Source organism: Salvia miltiorrhiza, chromosome 1 (assembly GCF_028751815.1).
Source record: "Salvia miltiorrhiza cultivar Shanhuang (shh) chromosome 1, IMPLAD_Smil_shh, whole genome shotgun sequence".
Classification (NCBI taxonomy): Eukaryota; Viridiplantae; Streptophyta; class Magnoliopsida; order Lamiales; family Lamiaceae; genus Salvia; species Salvia miltiorrhiza.
Window position 1 is genome coordinate 14773529 of NC_080387.1, and position 10393 is coordinate 14783921.

The 10393-nt window shown below is 41.7% G+C and overlaps 2 long non-coding RNA genes across 2 annotated transcripts; one reads left to right on the forward strand and one right to left on the reverse strand.

Annotated features, from left to right (window-relative positions):
- Window positions 1–284: 284 nt before the first annotated feature.
- LOC131006696 (uncharacterized) lies at window positions 285–2674 on the reverse strand. Its single transcript, XR_009095712.1, has 3 exons — window positions 2520–2674; window positions 1069–1131; window positions 285–594 (listed from the first exon to the last, which is right to left on the reverse strand). It is a non-coding gene; the product is annotated as an uncharacterized LOC131006696 (long non-coding RNA).
- A 3657-nt stretch (window positions 2675–6331) lies between these two features.
- Window positions 6332–8929, forward strand: LOC131006691 (uncharacterized). The gene is made up of 3 exons (XR_009095706.1): window positions 6332–6530; window positions 8063–8138; window positions 8735–8929. It is a non-coding gene; the product is annotated as an uncharacterized LOC131006691 (long non-coding RNA).
- Window positions 8930–10393: the final 1464 nt, after the last annotated feature.

Here is a 10393-nt window from a genome sequence, read left to right on the forward strand (position 1 = left end):
TCACAAATATCATATATCAAAATTAGTTAGGTTTTTCGTTCACATGTAGCCATATATATAGGCAAACTAAACCCTAATTTAAAGAAGAAAATAACGTAAAAACAAGGAAACTTAAAAACAAGGAAACAAAGAAACTTGATCAGCAAGCTTTGACAACTCGGACGAGAACGCCTGTGATGGCCCGACTTATCTAGGGGCCAGCCACGCTGAACTGGGTGTGATTATCAAGCTCATTTAGCGGAAGTAAGTAACTTAACTATTTTGGTAAAAGAAAAACTTGGTTAATTAGCGGAATTAATGAACCTATTCTTTAATCGTTCTGCTCAAAGGAAACCCAACTTAACACGAAGTATGAGGACTCCGGTCAAGTTTAGAGAGTTCGTTATCACGGTGTCTGAGTGCCCAAGAGCAACTCAATTGTTCAGTTGTTTAGGGAAAGCAGTAAACAAGCTCATAATCGCCACGCAGGGCATAACCAACAAAATAAAATGTTTGGTGATCGAGGTTATGGGAAATAAATATCATTGAGAAACCTTGTCGACAGCTCCAGACCACCACCACCACCTAGCCCCCGCTGCGCCCGACTCCGTTAACCTGAAATGATTTAAAACTTTGGGCTGAGTACTAATGCACTCAGTGAAGTTAATGCCCCATTTTCTTTAAACTGGTTTTAAAGAACTGTGATACTTAGTGAAATGCATGCCCGTAAGAAAATATAGCAATACTTGAAAAACAATTACTATAAATTCTGAAATACTTGTGAGCCGTAGCTCCTTTAACCTTTGCGCGCCTTTCTGGTTTGGTGTTACCTTTCTTGGTGCTAAGTATGGGAGACCCGGCCGAATCAATCCCATACTTAGACTTCTTACTGGTGTACACTACCCTGGCCCCCGTCGGGGACAGAGCCGATCGTTTGGGGACGACCCCGTTTATTCTGTGGGGACAACCCCGTTTGTTCTTTGTAACAACCAAACAAAATATTTGCATGCATTCACAATTTAAAACATATTTGCTTGTATAAAAAGAGAGGGCTTACTAACCCAATATACTTTTGCAAATATAACCCACCTGATCTTCGGTGTGAAAGAGAGAGGTGATCTTAAGCTGTGGCACCGTCCTGCGGACCAATTCCTACAAGACGAGTTCTTAACTCTTAGAGCATATCATGGATAACAAAAACCATTGTCTACTTAGGATCTCTAGGTCAACCTATTCCCGGACTTACAACGCAAAATCGAGCTAGGGATTATGCATTTTACATACGTTAGCTTATCTTGATGCCTTATCTAGGTTAACTCACTCAATTTCATGAAAACTTTGCACAAAACATATCCCAAACTTGTCATGCACATATACATAATATTTCATGAAACATCCTTTAAAACCAACTTTCAAACTTAGAAAATAATTCAACAACTTGAGCTCTTAAGGGGCTGTTTTGCAACAGACACCAATTCTGCCTCGGATCTCTAAATGAGGCTCCAAAGGACATTCTGGAAACTAGACATTTCAAGGATCATTCTCCAATTTGAATCTAATGAAACGGAGTTCAAACGAGCAAGATATGCCCATTCAAAGATGGGTACTTAACAAGCAAAAATCTGGAAATTTCAGATTTCCAGATTAGAACCAAGTCAATGGGCCTTCTTTAAAAATTCATATCTCCCATTACAAAAGGCCACTAGGAACTCCAAGGGTCAATCCGAAAACTAGGGAGAAAGTGTAACACTCTCCAGTTGAATTTACCCCAAGCAGATTCATGGTTTAGGAGATATTAACATCCAAAGTTCAGTGCACAAAAATAGTTCAAGTTCGGCAGATTCAAAGTTTAAATCAGAAAAACCACTTTAGGCTTTACCAAAAATTCTACAAATAAACAAATAACTTTCTGACATGCCAATCAATATTCAGTAGAAAAATGGGCTTGAGAATCAAATATTTAGGTTGGCCTTTGCCACCTCAAAGTCGTAGGTTTGTAAGACCTACTGGATGGTACAAAGAATAAGAACTAGATTTCAAGAATTTATACCGGTTGTTTTCTTTACTCAAAAATGGTGAGGCCGGTACCAAAAGAAAGATACGGGAGTCTAGAGTGACATATTCAAGTTTCAAAGGTTTTCACCGATTGAAACTTGACTTATGGCCTCTCAAAGATTGTTTACCAGAAATGCATTCCAGACAGGCAGTCATGATCAAAAATTCATAAATAAAACATACGAGCTCCAAATATTCTGAAATTTTATCATAGTATAGACAACATATTGAACACGATAAAAAATTAATTTGGGAATTTTTGGGGACCGTTTGGATGGCTGGAATCGCCTTGCAAAACACTGCCGGAGCAGTGTGCTTATGGCAGATTCGCTGCCTTACCTCATGCACGGTTTTTCACCCAATAAACTTTACCAAAATGAACATCTAAAATCATAAAACATATCCTCACATAATATATCACACACATGTGTAAAAATCCATAGCCATAAAGCTTTTTCAGTTGAGAAAATCAAAGAAAAACTCACCCTCGAAGCACAACCTTCACTCTAACTTTACGCCCTAGTTTTTCCACGCTCTCCCTTGCTTTGATACTTCTCTTGGGGCTTCAAGGGCTTCTATGGAGTGTGATAATGGTGGGAGAAAAGTTGTGAGGGTGGGGGAAGGAAGGAGGGACGAAAATGGAGGGGGAGTGAGGCTTTAGGCTTTGTAGAGAGAGTTAAAGAGTATAGAGGAAGTTGCATCAGCCAAATGACTTAAGTGGAGGGAGGGGGGAACGAAAATAAGGCCTAGGGGAGGGTAGGGTGGCTGCCACCAATGCATGGGTGCATTGGTTGTGAGACTCTTGCACTTCCCATGCATTTTGGTAGTTCCCCATGCATGTAATGATCACCCTTGTCCCCTTTTGAATTTGAAAGGGTGGCTGATGTGTAAGTGGGCTTTGGGGGCTGAAATGGGCTGCATTTGGGCTCTAAAATAGGGCCTTAAAATCGGCCCAAGGCTCTCTAAGAATCGGCCCACCTTTGGCCCTCTATACGGGCCCGTAATCGTTCAAACCCGAACTAAAACAAACGCGTATTCGAAATAAATGTGCACTTTGCTTTTCATACTTTGAAATGAAAATAAATATATATATTTATTGAAATCAACAACACACGGAAAAATAAAATAATCATCTTCTTATTTACCGTCTCTTTTTTTTTTTAGAGAAAACCTAGGCATCAAGACTCATTAAATCATTGCTAGGATAATTATTCTTTTTATCCGGGAATTAGGGATCTATCATATCTTAATAATATCAATAGGATCATGTGAAACCTAGGATCGAAAATCCGGGGTATTACAACGCCAGCACTGGAAAACGCCCCTTTGGAAACACCCGTTCCTCTACTTTGGGAATTCCGCTCTGCTCTGGCAATTCCGCTCCTCTGCTGTGGAAAGTCGGCTTCTCTGCTCTGGTAGCTTCGATTTCGCTGTTTGGGCAGACTTGACTTCTCTGCTCGGGCATAGTCGATTTCTCTGCTCTGGCAGTTCGACATTTCTGTTCGGGCAGACTTGACTTCTCTGCTCGGGCATAGTCGATTTCTCTGCTCTGGCAGTTCGACTTCTCTGCTCGGGCAGACTTGACTTCTCTGCTCGGGCATAGTCGATTTCTCTGCTCTGGCAGTTCTACTTCTCTGCTCTGGAAAGTCCACTCCTCTGCTCTGGGATTTCTCTACTCTGCTCTGGCATGTGTGCTCTAGTGAGTTAGCTCTGTTCTGGCGCGAGTTTGGCTTTGTTCGGGCTGCATCATTCCCCTCTTCTTGAAGAGGATTTGTCCTCAAATCCAAGTCGTCGATGTAAATGCCTGGATCAAAAACCAAATCTTCATTGGCTGCTAGAAACTGCTGAAATAGAAATTTTATTGAAGAAAAACAAAAACCCTTGAGAGCACAGGCACAAACAAGGAGAGTCCGAAAAAACCAAAACCAGTAAAAGACAAAAAACCCAAGCGAAAGGAGAAAGAAAACAATAAGAACAAACAAAAGACGGGATCGCAAAGGGTCACAACCGAGGCCGAGCAAAGTCCACGCCAGCGCCGTCCCGGGTAGAGCAGAGCCGAGCAGTGAAGTCAATCCAAAGCAGAGCAACAAAGTCATTACAGTGCAGAGCAGCGAAGACAATCCAGTGCAGAGCAGCGAAGTCCTCCAAAGCAGAGCAGCGAAATCCTCCACGCCAGAGCAGCGAGAACCTCCAGGCCAGAGCAGCGAGCTTCTCCAGGCCTGAGCAGCGAGTTCCTCCAGGCCAGAGCAGCGAGTTCCTCCAGACTTCCAAAGCAGAGCAGCGAAAACCTCCACGCCAGAGCAGCGAGTTCCTCCAGGTCAGAGCAGCGAGTTCCTCCAGGCCAAAGCAGTGAGTTCCTCCACGCCAGAGCAGCGAGATCCTCCAGGGCAGAGCTGATCAAAGGACCAGAGCAGAGCAGCCATCCGAGCCCCAGAACGGCGTCAGAGCAGACTAACGCGCACCTACCCACCAAGAAACTCCAGAGCAGACCACGCCAGGGCAGCAAACAAACCAGAGCTGAGCGGTATAGCCAGAGCAGACAACGCCAGAGTAAACCTCGTCAGAGCAGCAAGCACCAGAGAATCCAACGCCTGTTTTCCCAATGCTGCAGAACTGGGAAAGAGTTGGCTGCTAGAAACAATTGATGGACCATAGCTTTTCTCTCTTGTCCATCATTCATCTTGCCGGGATCAAAAACCAAATGCTTTGGCTCTAACTCTGATTTTGCTTGAAACGTGAACATGACGAAAGTGTTGTTGAAAATGCTGCCATGCTTCACTTTTCTTCCGAAAAGCCATGTAGCATGCATCGGCGCTTCATCACAAAAGAATTCACTTGCATACTTGGGAATCTGCATCAAAACCTTTACTTCCAAAGGAGTTGGAACATATTCCTCAAGCTGCACCTCCTCACGTGGCTCTAACTTAGGAGTAGACTCATCCATGCTGATATCATCCTCTCTATCAACTACCACCAATTCTTTTGGATGCAGGTATGCCTCAACTTTGCTATCCACCACGACTGCCAGGTCAGCCTTCTTCTCCTTTTTCTCCACCGGCTGTTCCTTAGTGTTAACCTTCTCCGCCGCCTTTTCGTCGACATCGCATCGCGGTTCCTTTTCGACGCTCTTATCTTGCATCAACGCCTTTGCTTCCAAATTAGATGGAGTAGAGTCCTCACGCACAATTCCTCACATGATTCCTTCAATTTTAGCAACGTAAGATTAGACTCCTCATCTTGGATAGCAACAACCTCTCTATCGACTTCCACCACAATGGCCACTTCTTCGCCGGTGTCCTCACCATCAGTCACCACCTCACCATCATCTCTCACGATCATAACATGTGTGTTCGGACACTCACTCATAGAATGTCCGAATCCCAAACACTTGAAACACCTTTCATCTCGATAGTAACCATCGGAGACTGCCGGATTGCCCCGATTTGCTGAACGCATACCCTCTGTTTGAAATCAAAAGAACGGCTTCTTGTTATCGCTTGGCGGCGCCTCTTTTGTACAGTGATTCCATGTTGACGAGGAACCACGAGAAACTGGTTGAGACTTCCTCCAATTACCTGGATGCTGGTGCTGATTGCTGGTGTTGTTGGTACCATAAAACTGTTCAGCAGGTCTGTCAAAATCCCTTGCTCCACCTCGCCAACTGTTGCCACCATAAAATTGTCAATTTACCCTCTCACGCATAGGCTTAAATGCATCCTCTACCATTCTCCGCACCTCTTCCTTCATATACATCAAATTGGCGGCGTCAGTAAGATTCCACTCAGATGGAAGTTCCGTGTCCATGGTCGAAAATAATTCTCTGTAATACCCCGTTTCCTCAAGCTAAGTCTAGAATAATTTTCGAATTTAAAAGTAAGATGATTCACGCAGGAATGAGAAAAATAATTTACTTTAATTCCAACAAAAGTGATTTACAAAATTATTTGTAAATTTAGTTATTTAAATTCTTATGCATTGCATATTTATTTAAATCAAGTATTGAGCATTGAGTAATTATCAAGATATTTATTTAGCGAACCTTGAGAAAATTCTTCAGTTCCAATGATCCAACCGTGAGAGTTTTTAATTGCCAAATCATTTCTTCAATTTATTCACACCAACGATTTATCTGCCATACCTTTTCTCAGTTGGCCATGCCTTCTCCACTTTACAACACTGAAAAATTAGTTAAATTCCCATCCGTTGGCCATACCTTCTCCACTTTACAACACTGAAAAATTAGTTAAATTCCCATCCACCACCTACTCCCACCCTGTACTTACTCTCTTTCCAGCTTTAAACCATGATGGAAAGTAAATATTTTAGTCATGTTTCCACTCTTCTCCTACGCCAATAATTCACAAGTCACCAACCTCAACATATACTCATTCAGAGTTCAAGTTTAGCCAAGAACAACAGAAAGCAATTCATTCTCCTCACAAATCAAGCAATCAAGCCAATTCAGATTTCAACGGCTCAACTCAAAACTTCTAAAGGTTCATCCATGTACTCCCTTGCCTATTCTACTCAACCAGTTTCGTTTTAGCAATTCGTCAAATTTTCATGAGCATTAAACTGCATAAGATTTCATTGTGTATAAGCATGTTATATGAAAGAAAAAAAAAATGTGAACTTTACTTGATATATGCATACAGTATAAATTTCATGTACTGCATTTACAATGGAACAATAAAAAGATAAATAGAGAAATGTTATGTATGCTGTATGAATCGAACTTGAGTCTTGAGCTTTGTCGGGTGTGGGCTGTGTGGTTGTAAGTGTCGAGTCTGGCAGGGGAGTAATGGCGGTGGCAGATGCGGTCGGCGGCGGTGGTTCTCCTGCTGCTGTCGGCCGGAGTTTTGAGGGAGAGGCGGCCATGGCAGCCGCTGTGGTCACCGGATATTGAAGGGAAGGGTGTCGGTATGGGGGTCAGTCGGGGGAGGTTTAACCTAGAGCTTCAGGCGGCGACTTCACGCTGTTCTGAGAATTGGAGCGAAAGGAGACTGGATTTGGGAGCCTAGGGTTCGGCGGCGGCGGCTCCACCGTCGTTCTGTCCGGAGAAGGGGAGAGGAGAAACGAGAGGAGATGAGGGGATGGCTGCAACTAACTGCTGCTGTTCGCTGGTCTGTTTCGAGGGACGTCAGGCGGCGGCGGTAGGCCTTGTCGGCTGCTGCGGCCGTCGATTTTGAGAGGGAGGCGGCGGGAGTGACAGGAGTCGAGGGTGATGGTGAGGGTGACAGAGCGGTGCTCGTCGCCGGGATGGTGGCACGCGGCCGTGAAGTCCGAGAGAGAGAGAGGGACTAAGATCTGCAGTTGTGTGTGTGTGTGCGTGTGATTTGGGGGAGGCGAGGGGTGACCAGCCGGCGGCCTTTCGCCGGAGACGGAGCCGCCGCCGCGGAACTTATGGCTGAGAGAGAGAGGGGCGAATCGAGAGAGAGAGAGAGTTGAGAATGAAAAGGGGGGGCGTATGTGAAGAAGAAGGGTTTTGAGGCCTTTGGGCTTGAGCATATGGGCCGAAAATTTTAAAGGTTGGGCTTTGTTTTTCTTTGGGTTGGGCCGAGATTTTTGTTTATTTTTGTTTCAGTTGGGCCTTTACTTATTAAATCAGTTGGGCCTTTATTAATTTATTCAATTGGGCTGTGCAGCTTCTTTATTTAAAATGGACTACACTATTTTAATTAATTAGACTTATTAAGTTTGATTAATTATTTTAATTTGCATAATAATATTATATTATTATTATGTGCATATTTTAAGTAAATTACTTATTATATGCTAAGCATGACATGAAATTGCATTTATTTTTGCAATAAAATTATTCATGATTTAATTGGTTTTAATTACAATTCCAATTATTTAAGAAAGTCGAGTAAGAATATTGTTGGTGTTCTTAACTCAAGAGAATTGTTTTCAATTATTTATTCATTAAATTTTGAAAACCCGGCTAAGTGAATCATAGAATGTTAAGCACTACACCATGACTTAAGATTAGATTTAAGGAGACCTATTGAGAATAGATTTCTTGTAGGCTTTGAGCATCAGAAGGATTAGCACTGCTATTCCGATTCAGAGATAAGGTTAAACGACAGGCTTTGCCTATACAGGTGGGCATTACTTTTACTATACGTATATAGAGATCCCCTGCGTGTCGTAGGCCTCTTATACGAATATATGCATGAGATGATTTTAACTGTTAATTTCAGTTTATTATTATGCCCAAATGATAAATGACTCTTATGAAATAAAAATGAAATGTTTATGAAATGAAATGAAATGTTTATGAAATGATTGACTGCCAAAAATGTTTATGTTTTTATATGTATCCTATCTGTGTTGGTTCGCCAACTTTAAAGGAAATCCAATTGGGATCCTATGCTAGACAAAGGTCGCTAGCTAGGGTTAACGTGTACACTCATGGAGACCGCGAGTCGCTTGCGACCGGTCTTGGTGTCCGTGGTAAGGAGGCCTCCTTCTCGGCGCGTGATAGAAAGGAACAGATATGGATCATATGAAGGAAAATGATCGGCCGATCGACTTTATGAAAATGAAAGAAATGTTTTAGTAAGCGCAGGTCTTTCAAGAAAACCCCTGTGTGTTACTGTTATGGCAGTTCAATTTATATATGTATGCATGTTGTATTTTCGGCTATGCCCACTGAGTATTTTTATACTCAGCCCTGCATGTATTTCTAAATGTGCAGGTTGAGCAGTTGATGGAATGGAATGATGTTGAGCGGGTGTTCCTTTGACATTTCAAGAAATGTAACCTTGAGTATACATCTTCATATGTATATCTCACACGTTTTCCGCTGCAAAACACTTTGATTAGGATAACTTTATGTTATGAAATTGTAACACGTGTTATTGGGTAAACCACCTTAATCAGTTCTCATTTATGTGTATGTTTTATAAGTATCCAAATAATCATATATGATCCTAGCATTTTATCTATGAGTGACATTTTCATATACTTTAATGTTAAGTAATTGTCCATTTCCATTTCTTATTGTTCACCCCAAGTCATAACCCCGGTTAACCCGTCATTGGGATAGTGGGATGTGACAGAGTGGTATCAGAGCGGTTCGTTCGCTCTGGCCCTAGAAACCTTATTCTAAAGAGTCGAGTTTAGTTTGATTCTTTATACTTACATGGGTTCATATGGCACCGCTCAACACTCCATTGCATCGTGCTCAATCAAGGAAAGAAGGTAACTGCAGTTTCAACGTTTTAAAGATGTTAATGTTCTAAAATGCTTCATGAATATGTTTATGTGAAGAGCATGTTATGATGAAATGTTGAATGTTTTGCCTTTCATGGCATATTTTCGCAGTCTATGATGTTATGATCAGATGAATGATAGAAAAGTGACATATGTTTTCCCAGAGAACATAGATTGCTATAAGTTGCATGATCACAATTTTTAAAAGAACATAGACTACTAGATTAGTAGGATATCTCTACAATCTAGATTCTTAAGGTAATGATTTAGAAGAATGAAAGAGAACTTAGAACGTCTCAGCTCCCTTAAGAAAATGATGGTTCTTTTGAACTACAAAGAGGAATGAAAAGATATGTATGAGGTAAAGGAAAAGCACAGAATGAAAATACGAGACGAATTCAAGGTAAACGTTGCATCAAAGGTTGAACCATAGTCTCTACGTTCGAATGTTCAAGTGCGACGGAACATCGAATCGACTTTTGCTACACGATAGATTTTAAGAATAGAGTGTTTTGCCTGTGTACGTATGTCTGTGTGTATATATCTTAAGAGAGGTTTGGGGTTTGAGATCAATAGGATAGGGAACCTTAAGATAAGTTTAATTGTCATAATGAACTTATGTTTTGTTATGTATAGTATGTTCATGGCCCTTCAAGTTCGGGACGATGTTTCTCGTGTGACTGGGAGGTGATGATGTTGGACCTGGCCAGTCCACATGATCCAAATCTCAGTAGACGTCTTTTGGGTTGAAAACCCATGTGTTTCAACTTTCGGTTGAAAAGCCAGATGGGTTCATACTCGAGGTCATTTTTGTTCGACCTAGTAGTTAATCATTTCATACCCTCTGGTCATTCTTTTGATTCTCTTGAACAATTTCTACAACACCTTGCTTTGATGTTGTGTTGAGTTTGAGCCTTGCAACTCGTGAGTTGTCATAATAGATCCCCTTGTTTGATAAGACCAAGAAATGTTAGTCTACCGATGTAGTATACTACCCAAATTATGGCTTCGTATAATTGTGTCTCATTGTAATTAGTTGAGATTAGTCTTTGTCCTATAAATGATATCGACCACTCATTACGATAAAAATTCAAAGTTTAAGCTAAGACCGTAATATAGTGTTTGAGTACGAGGACTTAAG